Consider the following 18,888-nt stretch of genomic DNA (forward strand, 5'->3'; position numbering starts at 1 on the left):
ATTGACCTTGTGGTAATTGAGGTTATGAAAAGGCTCTTGTTCTCTAAAATCTCAAATGAACACCTCTCCCTCTGGGAGACAGCAGGATATTCAGCAATAGCAGCCCTGCTGAACCTGTAAGATTCTTTCTGCTGCTCTGGTCTGTGCCGAGGTCAGGGTGAGAAACAAATGTCTATGATGGAATATGAGGAATGTAATAGAGTAGCAAGTTAAGATGAAATTATCTGGACTGCAATTATTTTCCCTTAATCGTGCCCTATTCTGCCACCCCCAAAAAGACCTGCTAAGTATTTGAAAACATATTTTTAGCACTTTTCTCACATGTATCAAAACGAGTACTTTGTATTCTTATTCTTGACTTCGTTGGCATTTTCTCTTAAAAAAAAAAAGGGGGAAGTAATGACAGGTTAAGCTCTCATTTCTTTAAAGCACAGAACCATCTGCTGAAGTTATCAACAACTTTACTTTGCAGCATGAGCCAGCATTTGAACATCTCTGCCCCTGCCAGTAATTAACATTACAGTCAATGGGAATTAATGTTGAGGCTTTCAGAGGAAATGGGGGTAATTAAACTAATCACTAGAAGTACACAACAATTACTGTTATCATTTTAAATCTCGAGTCAATTAGCTATGCTAGCCACTCTCTTTGGCAAAAGCTCACTGTTTATGGTAGCTAAATATAAGATTAAAATTAGTGATGGCAGAACGTATTTTAGCTACTCTACTTAGGCCAGGACTTACAGTGTTGTTTTGATTTAAACACTATATACAAAATTAAGAGAAGACTGTCCAGAGGCAGAACCTGTTTTTAACAACTTATTAATAGTTATTGGGCCTGACTGCCATACTGGAGATGCAAAAAGAGGTTAACTCCAAAGAAGCTGAGGACAGGCATGGATGCTCAACATGGAAATCTGATCAATGAGTACCATGAATTTAACAGGCTGACTTATCTGAAGATTTTGATCCATGTAACAAGTATATTAATATACAATAATCGTTTTCAGACAGGTGAAGTCAGTCACTATCTTGTATAACTAAGGGTTTATTTGAAGTCAATTATTTTAAATTATTATGTGCCAAAATATTGTTGTGATTGGTTAATTTCATTACTTAGCCTTACCTTCCAGATTACATTTGCAGGCAGTCTTATGCCATAGCTTTAACAAATATTTTCTTGGAAGTATGTATTATTATTCAGTTAAAGCAAAAAAATACAAAGTCATTAGGAAAACAAGAATGTAAGGATCAGAGCTGCTGGATATCATGGTGCTTAGGATACAAACAAAGTAGTTGCCTTTCCATCCACTACAGCTGTCTGCCATATAGACGAGATGTTTTCTCCATAAAATGTTGTCCTAGTAACTTTGAATTTAGACCACAACAAGAAATGACACCCTGAACTCCTGCACCAGGTCTTGGAGAATGCAACTTCCATTGCCTTCTGAGCTCAGCAGAAAGTGGATGCCAGAAACACCTTCTTCTCTCATTCCTCTGCCTGCCTACCTTCATATTTTTCAGTTCAGGTTCATGAAAGGTTGCTCTGGGCAGGAGTTCCTCTAAAAGGAGAGTACTTTGTTTGTATGCCTGTGCGCGTGTGTGCACATATGAACTACCACTAAAATATTTCCAGAGAACAGCCTCTTTTTTCAGTCTTCTTACAGGAACAAAAGAATTTTTCCTGCTACGTCATACTCCATATGCCAATATGGACAATACTGATATTAAAATCCATTCCAAGTCCATTGAAAGAAGACAGATGCCATTTGTTTTTCTGGAGGTGGGCTGGGATAAGGGGTTTCAATTCTTTACAGTAGCAGAAGTATAAGTAGGCTGACTTCATCTTAATGTCAGATATAAAGATAATAAAGCTGGGTTTGTCCAGAAATACTAATTATTTTTTTTTTTAAGTGAAAGGGCATCTTATCCAAAAGGAATTTTTTTAGTGAAAATATTCATTTGGACTGAATTTTTTCAATATTTCTTTAGAAAAGTTATCCTTTTCTTCTTCTTTTTTTACTGACTACTGTTTTCAAAATACTTTTATTCATTTCCTGTTTAAAAATTGACATATTATGACATATTTAATGTGTTAGCTTTTACTTTCCTTCCTGCACTGCTGCTTCCCTAGATCTTAGAGAAGTTCTAACATTGCATTTCTAAGAAATTAAATGTTAATTTTGCCAAGAGAGTCTCTATTTTCCATGTGAGAATTTTGTTAGCTTTGTGTGAAATCTCACATTTTGGTGAAATACAGCAAGCAGAATACATATTCTAGTTCTGTTCTAAATTATAGTCAGACAGCTATTTTCTATTTACTGCAAAAATTACAGTTTATTGTGCCGATCAGACTCTAGCCTTCATTTCTTACATTTACAATCCCTCTCCCCCCCAAAACCCACATGTACTATCCTAGTTCACAGAATAAACACCTCTCAAGATAAGTATTCTGTTGTCTCTTTTTGTTTGCTTCTACCTTGTTCTACATCAGTCTATGAAAGGGTCAACAACATTTAGTTCTAAAGTGAAGAAGAAAAATGGTCTTGTTCATTTTTTTAAAAAATAGTAAAAGGTTCCCCCACCACATGGTCTTGTTATCAGTTTACACATTGAAACATGTAGCAGGAAATTATGAATGAAAAGATAATAAAATGGCTTTCAACTGTCTCAGTAAAACATGCATGCTGCCAACATTTTTGTCATCAATAATTCTCTCATAAACATGGGTCTCTTCTTTCATTATGCAGGCTGTCATGCTTTATTGAACCACATAATTTCACCTAATTAAAATAAGCAGTGTGTAGTTTCCTCCTCCTTCTGTTTTTTTAGCTGGACAAATGCCAATAACGATGTTTAGAGTATCCTAAGTGGACATCCTATTAAATATTCATTCTTATGCTCCTCTTTGCAGTGAAAAGTACAGTAACTCCCGCTGATTTCCTTTCTGAATACCAAGATTCACTCTATTTATCTGATGATTTAATATATAGTAAACAGTCTAGGACTTGCAGTTAAGGAGGCTGGAAAAGGTTTATGTTTGTTAAAATGGGCAAAAAGATAGGAGACTATGTAAAACAGTTGACTGATATCAAGCCAGCAACATAAACCGTTAAGTCTCTCATAAGTAATTATGCTACAAATCACTACATAATCACTCATCTGCTACTGCAGCAGGTTTTTGTTTGGGCAACTTGTCTCAGAGAAAAATTTTGTTTTTTCCTTTGAAAACAAGATGGCTCCATAATTTCATGCACACAAAGAATCCAAACTAGAATCATATTCTAGCTGCCATATACCATTTGGAGCAGAAATAAATCTGATCCAACGATGGTGGCAGTCACTAGTCTACATTTGGCAATGTAGAAATCAGTGACTGCTTGTGACAACACATGCTTTTTATTTTAAGAGGTGACATTTTTAGTACATTTTATTGAATTACAGTGTGTTTAGGCATAAATATAGGACAGAGATGGTTTCAGAAAAAGAAAATCAGAACCACAGAAGTGATTAGTGAAAGGATTGTTAAGCTGGTGAACAAAAGGAAAGTGTAGTGTACGTTTCCAAAAGGGCTTACTGTCGTGACTAACATTTTCATCACAAAACTCTGCTTTGTTTAACACACATAGACATGCAAAAAGATGGCAATAATGTATGCTAATACTTTATCAGATCCTGCTATGAGTCACCTTTCTGAAGTTGGCTTTATAAATAATGGCAAAAATGTGCCACATGACATTCATTAGAGTCATAAGTTTTCTTCATGCTTAAGTAAGATACTATTGTTCAGGAATGAAAGGGAGCTCAGATTTACCATATTGTCACATTTTTTCCCCATTTGTTCACATCCATTAACAGCTTTTAGCTTGTAAATGAATTTCATTTTCAGAAAGATTAAAACACAGATGGATAATCAGAAAGAGAAAGCTCAGGAATATCAGAAGAATCACTCTTTAGAATGTCAGCTATGACATGACTATCACGAGTCCCAAATTATATGAATTTAGGGAATTTTGAATCCAAAAGAGTGTATAGCTTTCATTCAGGTTGGTAAAAGCTTTATCTGTTTACATTTTTTGTTTATACCAGGAACTTCTGTTGAGGTTTGGTCCTGTACAAATTAAATTACTGGAAACATTCACTTGCCTTGCATAGCAGTGATGGTTTTATGCAGATGTTTAGAGTCCAGCATCTGCTTAGAGGCTCTAGAAGACTATGTTTGAAATGGGACAGCAATACTTCCTTTGCATGGCCCCTATTATCGTACTGAATACTTTACAATGATTAAAACTTTTCTGCTCACCAAAATTCTGTGAAAGACGCCAGTGCTTTCACTGCCATTTTACTGTGCAGATGAAAGGCAGAAGTAAATTACCCCAAGTGACATAAGAAGTCTCCAAAAGAATAAAGACTTAGTCCTCAGTCTACCATACTATAAGTTACAGATTTACAACAGGGTTTTGGTGAATTCTGTTTGATTTCTCTAGCTACCTAAGATACGTGAAACATGAACAGTTATTTACGGTGTGTTTTGATAGTACCTATAAACCCTGTTCATACAAGATGTAAGTAATAATACCAAAAATAGTTATGATGCATTTTCTAATGACTGGTTGAACATGTATTTGAGTTTTTGCTCTTCCTACATTTAAAAAATGTACAGTCAAAAGTCATGATAGTTTGCAAGTGAGCAAATCTTTGTGAAAACTGATGGTTGCCTACTGAAACATAGACACCATTTTTGATATCTATATATTATCTTTCTTTATGGAATGACACCACATTAATTTTTCCAGTACCAAAGAAGGAATAAAGTACAGAATAAATTTGAAATATCTCCCAATATTAGTTATTGATTGATTTTTCCTGTTTCAGATGAAAGATCTCCCACTAGTTAAAGATTATAAAATAGACATATATATATCTCCATATATTTATATATATAACCATTATGCAATTAAATAACAGTGCATTGCATAGTTATAATTTCATTAATAATAGTCACTCCATGTTTTCATTATTCAGTAAAATATTATACAATTGATACCTTGTTTTTCTGTCATTTACTTAACAATATTTAGTGACTTCTTTATAGTTTTTAGACTTAGATATGTAACAGAAAACTGACTGTGCACAGCTGTATTTTAAACAGTGTAAGTTATGCTACCATTTTCAAGCAGTACTGATTTTATTTAGTGAATAGGAAATTTAAATTTCATCTCTCCATAGTACAGTGCAGAGGGACTCATTTAAACATTGAAGTAATTTAAACAACCCATACAGGCTTGAAGGTATTGTAAGGGTAGCATTAAACATATGAATCAAAGTCCAATAATGAAAAGAACATTTGGATCATGCTTTGTATTAAGAAAGTTCCTTTACCAGATCTGAAAGACTAAAAGGTCTTGGGTTTTGACAGCTTATTTATTTATTTATCTATTTAAACTTTCTGGGTTTTTTTGTTTTTTTTTTTCAGTATCGTAAAGAACTCATTTAAAGTACAAAATAATGAAAAAAACTTCCAAAACTTGTGTCTATTTGTGTTTGTACATGTAATTTTCATTACCTCCTGTAAATACATATAAAATATCTAGTTAACTTTGTATTTCACTTATGCTAAATTATAAAGCTCTAGAAAAAGAAAAGGCACCATAAAACTCAATAGGGCTTGCTGTAATAAAAGAAATATTTGGAAATGAATACAAAATCAATAATAGTAATAATATTAGTGAAAATTCAATATTAGTCTTACTTTTGACCAAGCATGATAACATCACAAAAGCTGTGAGAGAAAATGGACAGAGAAAAATTGAGCCCTTAACCAACTTCTCTCTGCTTTTGAACTCAACAAATTAATCCTGGTCAGGCAATACCTATGATTCAATTACTATTTTCTTGATCCTCTGCACCCTACTGAAAGGTTTTTTTCTTATGTCATTCAGCTTCCTCTTAAGCCTCCTCCATTTTCTATCAGCACTTGATTTAACAATCATTCTTCAACAGCATTTTCGCAAAGTCCACGCTAGGGGTTTAACCTTGCCTCTTGGGCAAAATGTTGGAATAAGACTAATGATGTCTTATTAAAGTTAGTCCTCATAAGAACAGCTCGTCCTTGCCCTGTGGTGCCCTTCAGAAACACAATGCTAATGTAAGAGAGAGGCTACTCCTACTGTGTGATGCTAACTTGAGTGTTCTCAGATAGTCTCCTGTTTATTTTCCCTTTATAAAATGTTCACTTATCTTTATATTATTCTTTGCATTCTTCTTCATAAATATTTGGTTCTCTGTTTCTTTTCCCTCAGGGAAAAGGACAGAAGTGACTCAGATGTTGTCACAAATGCAAAATAAAGATGACAGTATGTTGTACAAGGATGTGTTTGGATTATAAAGAGTAGCATCAAATGTGGTAAGGAAGGAATTTCCTTTATTGCGTGGCAAAGTGACAATACGGATTACATTGTTTGTTTTCTCCCATTGTTGCCTCACACAGTATTGCACGCAAATTTTCATTATTCAAAACAATAAGAAGTGCAGCACAAGGCATTTTTGAACCTTTTTTTTCCTGTGGTGCATAAACATATCTGTGAAAAAAGTTTGTCTGACTACAAGATGTGTTGATAACATTAACTAACACTCATACATGCAGTTATTTCATCACAGAAGGTTTTGAGGTTGACCAGGCATGATTCCCTCTTCATAAATCCATGATGATTATCCTTAATCACTTTCTTGTCCTTTGGAAATGTTTTCCAGGATTATTTACTCCATCACTTTTCCAGGGACTGAGGTGACAATGACCAGCAAGATTGAGGATATAACCACTTGATCTTCCATGCACTTGAACCTCACCCCCAGGGCCATGTTGCCATACTTAATACATTCCAGGTCTCCTGTGGCAGTATTGTTGGTGCCCATACAGAAGAGCAGCAGGGGATAGTAAAATCCACAACTTCTCTGGGCAACCTGTTCCAGTGTCTCACGACCCTCGTCGTAAAAACTTTCTTCCTTATGTCCAATCTAAGTCTATTCTCTTTCAGTTTAAAACTGTTGCCCCTTGTCCTGTCACTACAGGCTTGGTAAAAAAGTCTTTCTCCATCTTTCTTACAACCCACCTTATACATTGAAAGGCTGCAATAGGATCTCTCTGTTGTCTTCTCTTCTCCAGGCTGAACAACCCCAACTCTCTCAGCCTTTCTTCATAGGAGAGGTGCTCCAGCCCTCTGATCATTTTTGTGGCCCTCGTCTGGACCCACTCTATCAGGTCCATGTCTTTCTTGTACTGGGGACCCCAGAACTGGATGCAAGACTCCAGGTGGGGTCTCATGAGAGCAGAGTAGAGGGGAAGAATCACCTCCCTCAACCTGCTGGCCACCCTTCCTTTTATGCAGCCTGGGATACGATTGGTTTTCTGGGCTGCGAGCACACATTGTCAGCTCATATTTAATTTTTCACCCACCTGTATTCCCAAGTCATTCTCCACAAGGCTGCTCTCAATCCATTCATCCTCCAGTCTGTATTGATATGGGGGATTGTCCTGACGCAGGTGCAGGACCTTGCACTTGGCCTTGTTGAACTTCATGAGGTTCCCATGGGCCCACTCCTGAAGCCTGTCAAGGTCCCTCTGGATGGTATCCCCTCCCTCTAGCATAACAACCATAGCAGTTCAAGGGCTGGACAACCTTGACAAGTGTCTCCACAACATCCTTGATTCAAGCCCCTGGCCAGTGCTAAACTTCGCTAGACAACAGGGCAGGATGGCAGACTGGGACCTGCATGTCCCACAACAGAGTTACTCATTGCAATCCCTTTCTTTCCCCCGGAGCTGCTGTGTGGCTCAGGCTCAGCCAGCTCTGGTTCTTCATTGGATGCAGCTCCCAGCTCATCATCTGCTACCAGGGCACTGACCAGGTATTTCTTTGCTGTGCTCTAGGCCTCTGTCTAGCATCTACTGAAGAGATGCTTGACCCTGCTTAATCAGGAGTCAGGTGGGGAAAAAAGCTCAAAGCACCTTTTGGTCAAGAGCAGCTGACAGCTCTTTAAGAGCAACTACAATTTGCTAGAAGTCTCAGCCTCCTGTAGCTATCCTTTTCCGAGGTTCCTCCAGGAGTCTGACTATCCCAAAAGATAATCTTAAAAGATCTCGAAGCTGTGCCCAGAAACTGCTGTGCAAACTGCTGCACAAACTGCTGCACCTGCTAGTTGCCTCTGTTAGCTACCATTTCTGACATGGGATTGAAATGATACAAAGCATGCACTTCAGTGACACTCAGTGGCTGCCCACTGGTGGATACTGAGAAGTTCTGAAGGAAACATGGTTTGATCCTCACAAAATTAGATTCTGATTGCATGCACTGGTTTTCTCCTCTGTTTATGGACGAGTAAGTGCCGTTAAAATCTCTTGAGTTCTAATTTAGTTAGAACATTTACACTAGCGCTTTGGACTCTCAAATTTATTATATATCGGTTATTACTATAGTAAAACAAAATATATGTTACCTCATATTTTGGCAGTGATATGTAGTTTTACTATAATATCCCACACACCAAATATATATTATTATGATCCTGTCACTGATGTTACGTAGTTGGACACTGAGGTTTGGTGTAGAAAGACTGTAAATGCTTATGGCAAACCAACATCTTGAAACACTTTTACATTTTTACTGGAAGACACAAAAAAAAGAAGACAAAGCAAACAAAAATAATTAAAAATGAAAAAAAAGTGGGTTTCAGTTCGACAACCCTATTTTCTTTCCTTGTTGTATTCAGAACAAACAGGCACAGGCAACACAGGCAACATGGGTTCACAAAAGGAAAGTCCTGTTCAACTAATTCGATATCCTTCTATGATAGGGTCAACAGCCTAGTGGATGAGGGGAAGGTGGTGGATGTAGTTTTTCTGGATTTTAGTAAGGCTTTTGATATTGTCACTCACAGTATCCTTCTGCACAAGTTGTCCAGCTGTGGGATGAGTGGGTTCATGGTGTGCTGGGTGAAGAACTGGCTGAAGGGCAGAGCTCAAAGCGTTGTAGTGAATGGGCTACATCTGGCTGGCGACTGGTCACAAGCGGTGCTCCTCGGGGTTCAATTCTAGGGCCAATTCTGTTCAATATATTTTCTAGGGCCAGTTCTGTTCAATATATTTATCAACGATCTGGATGCAGGACTTGAATGCACCATTAGCAAGTTTGCTGATGATACCAAACTGGAAGGTGCAGTTGACTCTCTTGAGGGACAGGAGGCCTTGCAGAGGGATCTACATAGATTGGAGCATTGGGCTATGATTAATGGGATGAAATGTAACAAGTCCAAATGCCAGATTCTGCACCTAGGATGGAGTAATGCCGGGCACAAGTATGGATTGGGAGAGGAGTGGCTGGAGAGCAGCCCTGCAGAAAGGGATGTGGGGGTGCCGGTCAGCAGCAGGCTCAATATGAGTCAGCTGTGCGCCCTGGAAGCCAAGAGGGCAAACCGCATCCTGGGGTGCATCAAACACAGCATAACCAGCCAGTCAAAAGAGGTGATGATTCTGCTGTATTCAGCATTGGTGGGGCCTCACCTTGAGTACTGTGTGCAGTTCTGGGCCAGACAATTTAAGAAGGATGTTAAAGTCCCTGAATGCATCCAGAGGAGGGCAAGAAAGCTGGTGAAGGGGTTGGAAGGAAAGTCCTACAGGGAGTGGCTAAGGACTTTGGGTTTGTCTAGTTTGGAGAAAAGGAGGCTGAGGGGTGACCTTATTGCTCTCTACAGCTTCCTGAGGAGGGGAAGTGGAGAGGGAGGTGCTGATCTCTTCTCCCTGGTATCCAGTGATAGGATGTGTGGGAATAGTTCAAAACTGCACCAGGGGAGGCTTAGACTGGACATTAGGAAGCCTTTCTTTACCGAGAGGGTGGTCAAACACTGGAACAGGCTTCCTAGGGAGGTGGTCAATGCCGCATGCTTGTCAGTGTTTAAGAGGCATTTGGACAATGCCCTTAATAACATGCTTTAACTTTTGGCCAGCCTTGAAGTGGTCAGGCGTTTGGACTAGGTGATCGTTGTAGGTCCCTTCCAACTGAAATAGTCTATTCTATTCTATTCTATTTATTAATTTATTTAAGTTTACTAAGATTACCAAAAGTTTGTGATAGCTTTGATCTTGTGCTTTTTCCCTGAAAATGAAACAAAACAAATGCACACAAAAGGATGAGGTGCAAAAAGTGTCAAAGATAGAAGTCACCTTCTGTTTCAATGCTGAATCCTGCTAACAGCTTCCCTGCAGGACAGTTATAGTAATGATACATCATCTTGACAGACATTTCAACCCGGAGGAGTTCCAGTAGCCACACGTGTTTAAGACACTCATCTTTGCTGTAGTTAGCTCACAGGTACACAGACAAGTGTTGCAAAATCTGATTTGGTTAGTAAAGTCAGTTTTCTTTTTTTCAACACACAACAAAATATGAGAAAAAGGCAATCAAAAAAATAATACGGTCAAGTTAAAAAGACAGAAGGAAAAAGGCAGTAGCATGCTCAAAGTCACAACTGCAATTAAGGATACAGCTTACACTTCCTTTAGGTATCTCCAGCTATCTACACATGAGCTAAATGTCCAAGCTCACTTCTGTGAAGAGAGGCAGTGGATAGAGCTCCAGTCAATGACACCTAGAGCTTGTAAGGTGACGAAATATGATTGTTTACTTTAGGGTAAGTTAAACAGCTCACTAGTCTCCATTAACTGTTCTCACCTCATCTCCATTGCCTTTGATGGGAGCTTAGATACCTAGCTCATGTGTAGACAGCTCTACTTTAAACATCTACATTTCAGGGCTCTGAATCTCACCCGGACTGTTGTTCATGACTTGGCTGAAACTGTCAGTGACAGCAGTGTCATCCAGGTTCTTCTCTGTTGTTGGTCTGTTCTTGTCATTTCATATGATAAAAAAGTGAAGGTCCAACAAAGACTGCTGGCATTTCAGGAGACAGTGAAAGTGCCCAATGTGACAATAAAGCCTGTTTGTTTTGGTTTGGTTTTTGGTGGTGGTGTGGGGTTTTTTTTTAGTTTTGGGGTTTTTTACGTTACCATCAAATTAGGGAATATAAAAAGGATTACTAACACTATAACATGTCCTGCTTTTCTGTGTTCATGAATAGGGTTTAATTTTAATGTATTTTTATCTTATCCATTTCCTGTACTATTCTCCTCCTATTTTGCCAAATTATCTTACTGCCTCTTTTGACTATTTATGTTAAACCTGAGATTTGGGTTCATTCCTTTTTTTTCCTTAGTCTTTTTTTTCCTTGCCTTTAAAAAATATTTTATGTTTGTTACTTTATACATTTTATAATATATAACTTCACTCAATAAATTTCCTATCTCTTCCCTCCCTCTCCCCTAGTTTTTGAAAAGATAAGTCCACAGGAGTTTCAAAAAGATTATTTGCATATGTAGATCCAAAATTTATTTCTGTACGTGTTCCCAGTGTGACTGTGAAACTAAGGTTAAATGTTGCCATAGAAGTGTTAATGGTCAGTGAACAGGAAAAAGAAAAGAGAATACCTAAAAATAGATTGATCAAAAAATGGGCAAAAGATGTATTTGATAGTTTCTAGTTACAATACACCTATTACAAGAATCACTAGTTAGCATGTTATATATACTCTTACATTTTTTTTTTCTTAAAATGAAAAAATAATCTGTTTCTATTTGAAGAAATATATATTGTTATTAGTCCTCATATTTATTACTCTATAGAAATAAAAACTCTGGCAGATTAAAGAGTTTGTCCTTAGCTTAAGTTTTGTTATTCAGATATTATTGCCAGGATTTCGTATCTTTCCTGAGGCTGAGTTTTGGTATGTGGTTGGGTTTTTTTTGAAAGCACAGCTTGGGGTTTGTCCCCATTCCAGATTGCTGCATGCATGTAAATGATCCAAGCTGCATTTAGATGGTAGGTATTTACACTCCACAACAATGGATATCCAAAAAAGCAATTTGTAATTCTGCTAAGAAAGACTAGTGACTCTGAACTTAAAAGCAGAGTATTGGTACTAAAAAGAGAGTAAGTGATAGCGTGGATTTTGGCTGTTCACTGTGTGCTTAGTTAGAATGAAGAGTGTCTCTTTCTATCCTTATTTTGCTGACAGCCTAGATTGCACAAGCCTGTCTTTTGTAAGCTCTTCAGGTAACCTGAATGCGTTTCCTTGCTTTTCATGTGCCACATTAGGTATAAGAATACCAGCAGAAAGAGTTAACACATTTTTTTGACACTTCTGTTACTGGAAACTTATGAACTATTTATACCTAAAATTGTGTCAAATTATGTTAATTAAACAGAAATTATCTGTTATCCCAGGTATTTCCTGGTATTTTTGAAACAAACATTGTATACTGTGTATTGAGGCCTAATCCTTCTTGAGCACATAGTAAATGTTACACACATTTGGGAAGCAAAGTATAGCAGATCATATCCTGTCTCTGACACATTGGAAGCACAGAAACTAGAAAAACAGTTACATTTTTGAGTTTCCATATCTTGGAAAAAACCCAGTCAGATCAATGGGTGACAGTTTCATTGGAGTTCAGCATGTATCGGGATACAGATAGGTTTTAGAAGGTGACAGAGGTTGGATGGGACTGGTGGATCCAGGAGTTGTATTTGTAAAAATTTCCAGTACCTCTCAGTGTGGCTAATTTGTCTCACTTAGTCATTGTCACTTACCACTCTCCAGGGATAAACTCATTGAAAGAATTGCAGTGTAGAGAGCCATAAAACTTTGTCAAATGCTCTCATGAAAAAGAAAAAAAACTTCTTCCAGCTAAACAAGTCCTGCATGGATAGCACGTGCACCTTGGCTTGACTGGCTTGCCTTTGAGATAAGTGCAAGAAGAAATCTGTTCTTCTTTCTTTTCCCACTGTTGAAATAAAATGGACTTCATCTAGAATGCCATGGTCAGCCTGATTTGTGATAAAATACAGCTAGGTGTCTAGATATCCAAAATTTAAAAGAATGTTTTTCCCAAACATACAGAGATATTCTCAAACTGTTTTGAAATTTCTTTCTAGGTCCATCATGCATTCAAAATCATAGAATCATTTAGGTTGGAAAAGACCTTTAAGATCATCAAGTCCAACCATTAACCTAGCACTGCCAAGTCCACCACTAAACCACTGAGCATCACGTCTACACGTCTTTTAAATACCTCCAGGGATGGTGACTCCACCACTTCGCTGGGTAGCCTGTTCCAACGCTTGACAACCCTTTTGGTGAAGAAATTTTTCCTAATATCCAAAGTAAATCTCCCCTGGCACAATTTGAGGCCGTTTCCTCTTCTCCTATCGCTTGTTACTTGGGAGAAGAGACAGACACCCACCTCGCTACAATCTCCTTTCAGGTAGTTACAGAGAGTGATAAGGTCTCCCTTCAGCCTCCTTTTCTCCAGGCTAAACAACCCCAGTTCCCTCAGCCACTCCTCATAGGACTTGTGCTCTAGACCCTTCACCAGCTTCGTTGCCCTTCTTTGGACACACTCCAGCACCTCAATGTCTTTCTTGTAGTGAGGGGCCCAAAACTGAACACAGTATTCAAGGTGCGGCCTCACCAGTGCCGAGTACAGGGGGACAATCACTTCCCTAGTCCTGCTGGCCACACTATTTCTGATACAAGCCAGGATGCTATTAGCCTTCTTGGCCACCTGGGCACACTGCCGGCTCATATTTGGCTGGCTGTTGACCAACACCCCCAGGTCTTTTTCCACCAGGCAGCTTTCCAGCCACTCTTCCCCAAGCCTGTAGTGTTGCATGGGATTGTAGTGACCCAAGTGCAAGACCCGGCACTTAGCCTTGTTGAACCTCATTACAGTTGGCCTTGGCCCATCGATCCAGCCTGTCCAGATCCCTCTGTAGAGCCTTCCTACCCTCAAGCACATCAACACTCCCGCCCAACTTGGTGTCATCTGCAAACTTACTGAGGGTGCACTCGATCCCCTCGTCCAGATCATTGATTTTAAACAGAACTGGCCCCAATACTGAGCCCTGAGGAGCACCACTTATGACCAGCCGCCAACTGGATTTAACTCCATTCACCACTACTCTTTGGGCCTGGCCATCCAGCCAGTTTTTTACCCAGCGAAGAGTACGCCCGTCCAAGCCATGAGCAGCCAGTTTCTCCAGGAGAATGCTGTGGGAAACAGTGTCAAAGGCTTTACTAAAGTCTGGGTAGACAACATCCACAGCTTTTCCCTTCTCCACTAAGCAGGTCACCTTGTCATAGAAGGAGATCAGGTTAGTCAAGCAGGACCTGCCTTTCATAAACCCATGCTGACTCTGCCTGATCACCTGTACAGGGCTGGCCTGTACGTGCTGCGTGACGGCACTCAAGATGATCTGCTCCATAACCTTCCCCAGCACTGAGGTCAGACTGACAGGCCTGCAGTTCCCCAGATCCTCCTTCCGACCCTTCTTGTAGATGGGCGTCACATTTGCTAACTTCCAGTCAACTGGGACCTCCCCAGTTAGCCAGGACTGCCGATAAATGATGGCAAGTGGCTTGGTGAGAGCACTTCCGCCAGCTCCCTCAGTACCCTTGGGTGGATCCCATCCGGCCCCATAGACTTGTGTGCATCTAAGTGGTGTAGCAGGTCGCTAACCATTTCCCCTTAGATTATGAGGGCTTCATTCTGCTCCCTGTCTCTACCTTCCAGCTGAAGGGGGCTAGGTACCTGGAGAACAACTGGTCTTACTATTAAAGACTGAGGCAAAGAAGGCACGAAGTACCTCAGCCTTTTCCTCATCTTTTGTCCCTATGGTTCCCCCCACATCCAATAAAGGATGGAGAGTCTCCTTAGCCCTCCTTTTGGTGCTAATGTATTTATAGAAACATTTTTTATTGTCTTTTAAGGCAGTAGCCAGATTAAGTTCTAGTTGGGCTTTGGCCCTTATAATTTTCTCCCTGCCTAACCTCACAACATCCTTGTAGTCCCCCTGAGTTGTCTGCCCCTTCTTCCAAAGCTCAGAAACTCTTTTTTTTTTTCCTGAGTTCCAGCCAAAGCTCTCTGTTCAGCCAGGCCAGTCTCCTTCCCCGCTGGCTTGTCTTTCAGCACATGGGGATGGCTTGCTCCTGCGCCTTTAAGATTTCCTTCCTGAAGAATGTCCAGCCTTCCTGGACTTTTTTGCCCTTCAGGACTGCCTCCCAAGGCACTCTGTCAACCAGGCTCCTAAACAGGCCAAAGACTGCCCTCCGGAAGTCCAAGGTGGCAGTTCTGTTGACCCCCCTCCTTACTTCTCGGAGAATCGAAAACCCTTATGCCCAAGATGGCCTCCAACCATCACATCACCCACAAGTCCTTCTGTGTTAGCAAACAACAGGTCCAGTGGGAAGCCTTCCCTAGTTGGCTCACTCACCAGCTGTGTCAGGAAGTTATCTTCCACACATTCCAGGAACCTCCTGGACTGTTTCCTCTCCACTGTGTTGTACTTCCAGCAGACGTCTGGTAAGTTGAAGTCCTCCATGAGAACAAGGGCTAGCGATCATGAGACTTCTCCTAGCTGCTTATAGAATATTTTGTTTGCCTCTTCGTCGTGGGGGGGTGGTCTAGAACAGACTCCCACCATGATATCTGCCTTGTTGGCCTTTCCCCTGATTCTTACCCATAACACTCAACCCTGTGGTCACCATCGTCAAGCTCTAGACAGTCAAAACACTCCCTAACCTACAGGGCTACCCCACTGCCTCTCCTTCCTTGCCTATCCCTTCTGAAGAGTTTGTAGCCATCCATTGCAGCACTCCAGTTGTGCGAGTCATCCCACCAGGTTTCCATGATTGCAACTATATCATAGTTTTCCAGCTGCACAATGGCTTCCAGCTCCTCCTGTTTGTTGCCCATGCTGCATGCATTGGTGTAAATACACTTCAGTTGGGCTATTGATCCCGTCACCTTTTTGAGGGGAGAAACCCTAATTCCTACAGACCATTCTCAGGCGCTTCTGTGGTTTCTGACACATCAATAACCCTTGCGTCTTTGCTGCCGCATGGATCTCCATCCCCTACCTCCACTGCGATGGCAGACCGAAGGACCTCACTAGCATACTGTCCCTCAAACCTTGGCGTGCCACCCCCAGGCTTACCTCTAGCCAGCCTGGTTTTATATCCCTCTCCCCCTTCAAATCTAGTTTAAAGCTCTTTCAATGAGCCTTGCTAAATCCTGTGCAAAGATCCTTTCCCCCTTTTGAGACAGGTGTACCCCATCTGTTGCCAGCAGGCCTGGTGTCGTGTAAACTGACCCATGATCAAAAAATCCAAAATTCTGTCGGTGACACCAGGCTCAGAGCCAGGTATTGATCTGCTGGCTCTTCCTGTTTCTTCCCTCATCATTCCCTGCAACTGGAAGGATAGAGGAGAACATTACTTGTGCTCCTGATCCCTTAACCAGCCATCCCAAGGCCCTGAAGTGTCTCTTGATTGCTCTCGGACTTCTTGTTGCAACTTCATCGCTGCCTACCTGAAAAATCAATAATGGAAGATAATCTGAGGGCCGTACCAGGGTAGGAAGCTTTCTCTTCACATCTTTAACCCAAACCCCAGAGAGGCAACAAACTTCCCTAAGAAGTGGGTCTGGTCTGCATACTGGGCCTTCTGTTCCCTTCAGGAGAGAGATTCTTATGTCAATGACCCGTCTTTTTTTTCTTTATGGAAGCAGTTTTGACGCAGGGCATAGGCCGACTTAACCTCAGCCACACCTCCATGCTAGATGAACTATTGTCCTCGTTATTGCTCGGTTCCACTTGCAGAGCCTCATACCTATCATGCAAGGGCACCTGGGAAGGTGGGGTAGTCACAGAGGAGGTGCGCCTGCTGTGCTGGGCGGGAACTTGTCGCAATTGCCTCCTATCCTTTAAGTCACTGTGTTCAGCCAGGTGGAGAGAGGATAGGGAATCCTCTGTATCATGTGTCCTGTCTGCCTGTCGGGCCTGTCTCAGGGAAGGTAGGGTGCGATTCCAGTAGTCTATCTCTCTCTCGCAATCCCTGGTATTTCTCAGCCTGCTCACCTTCTCCCAGAGCTCTGTCACTAAGCGAAGGAGTTCCTCTACCTGGGCACACCTCCCACAGGTGTGCTCACTACTGCTGCCCGGTACTGGCATAACAGCCTGACATCATGCCGGCACTGGCGCTGCTCACCTTGGCGACTGAGTGCTAGCTTCGGTTACACTGCATTTAAATCTCGTGCCGTTGCTCCTGGCCCCACCAGTCAGCCAAGGTACATCTCTCAGTTCTTTTAAATAATAAAATTGATAAGAAAGACAATTTGAATTTCAAGTTATCCTGTCTTTATTGCATTGTTCATGTTAGTCTAGATGCTTACTTGCGCAGCAGAAACCTCCAAGTCAAACAGAAGTACTTGTTTTAAAGAACAGATTTTGCCAATGTCACTATAATTAGGCACTCCAGATACTTTTTAGTTCTTTTACAATTTTTTTTGTTCACATTTCATACAGGATGTGAACATGTTGACATAGAGAAATAGGTTGATTTGCCTCTGATAGGCTTAGGGAGGGAAATAAGAAAATGTAGGAAAGCAAATCAAAGAAAGGAAAGAAAGAAAATAAAGGCCCACAATAAATCTAAAAGATCCTTATGCTTCATACACATTTCTTTAGGGTACTTTTATGCTTAGGTGAATAACAGTACATCTGTTTTTATACAGTACAATATATTCTGCTTTTCAGATTCACCCCTTTCAGATGTGGGAACATCATGGATTTATCTAGTGCCAAATTGATGATATCTGATTTCTTTTCCTTCTGTAATAATTCCTTGCATTCCTTTTGATCTTTTGATCACTTCTGAACTGTGAGCTTAAGTTTTCATGGAACTATCATAATAGTCAGATCTTATATTTTAGAGGTTATGGTCAGCACAACTTTCATGGCTAACTAAGTAAACTTAGTATTGCTTTTCCCATTTGCATCATTTCATATTGGGGAAAAGAAAATCTTATCTTTACATAAGGAATCAGGGCTGTTGGGAGTTACTGTGGAAAAGTAATAACTTTTCTTCAATATCCCCTCATAAGCTAGGTAATTTATTTGGGTGCCTACGCTTCCAAATGCTACTGGGCACGTCTTGCTTCTGGGGCACAGATCTGGGTGGATTTACATCAGTAATTTAGATCAGATGATGGGTGAGCTTTTGAAAGGACTCTCCTGTTTGTCTTCACCCACTCACTTTGCTTTATGGTTCTGCTCTTACTGAGCTGCACAACTTGCTCATGTAGATGTAGCCAGGGTTTCTTCAAATAGGTCTTGTATAGAATTAGACTCTCATGCAGTCACATGGAAACATGACATTATTGGCAAACAAGACAAGATAATCACTTTTTCACTATTGAGCAGCACATATGAGGTATGAATTATGTGCTTCTTATGTGTGCTGTATATAATGCTTCAATATTTTTAAGAAGCTATTAATTTAACACAGTCTTGATATTAGTATTGCCAGTGCATGAAAAAACAATAATTAATTTCAAGGATATTTTAACTGAACTGTGGAAAGAAAATGTATGTTGAAAAGCTATTGTCCTGAAAATACATAAATAATAATACTTCCACTCTAAGCATTTATTTTTGTTGCCTTCCTTTTTACTGAATGATATCCTGGATTTTTGAGTGTGGAAAACACCTTCTAAGTTTTATGTCAGGTAACCAATGTAAACTAGTTTGTTCAAACTACCTTAGCCTTCACTGAAATCTTAGCCTTCACATTAAACAACTGCTTGAAATCATGCTTTTTAGCCAAAATTTTTTTGCTCTCAGTTTGGACACCAGCAAATGGCTGTGGGCAAAGAAAATTAACCTGATGTGTAGTTTTAATGTAAGCAGGTATCACAGTTCGAAATGCAGATGTATTATCA

The sequence above is a fragment of the Gymnogyps californianus genome, chromosome 1, assembly GCF_018139145.2.
Source record: "Gymnogyps californianus isolate 813 chromosome 1, ASM1813914v2, whole genome shotgun sequence".
NCBI classification, from domain to species: domain Eukaryota; kingdom Metazoa; phylum Chordata; class Aves; order Accipitriformes; family Cathartidae; genus Gymnogyps; species Gymnogyps californianus.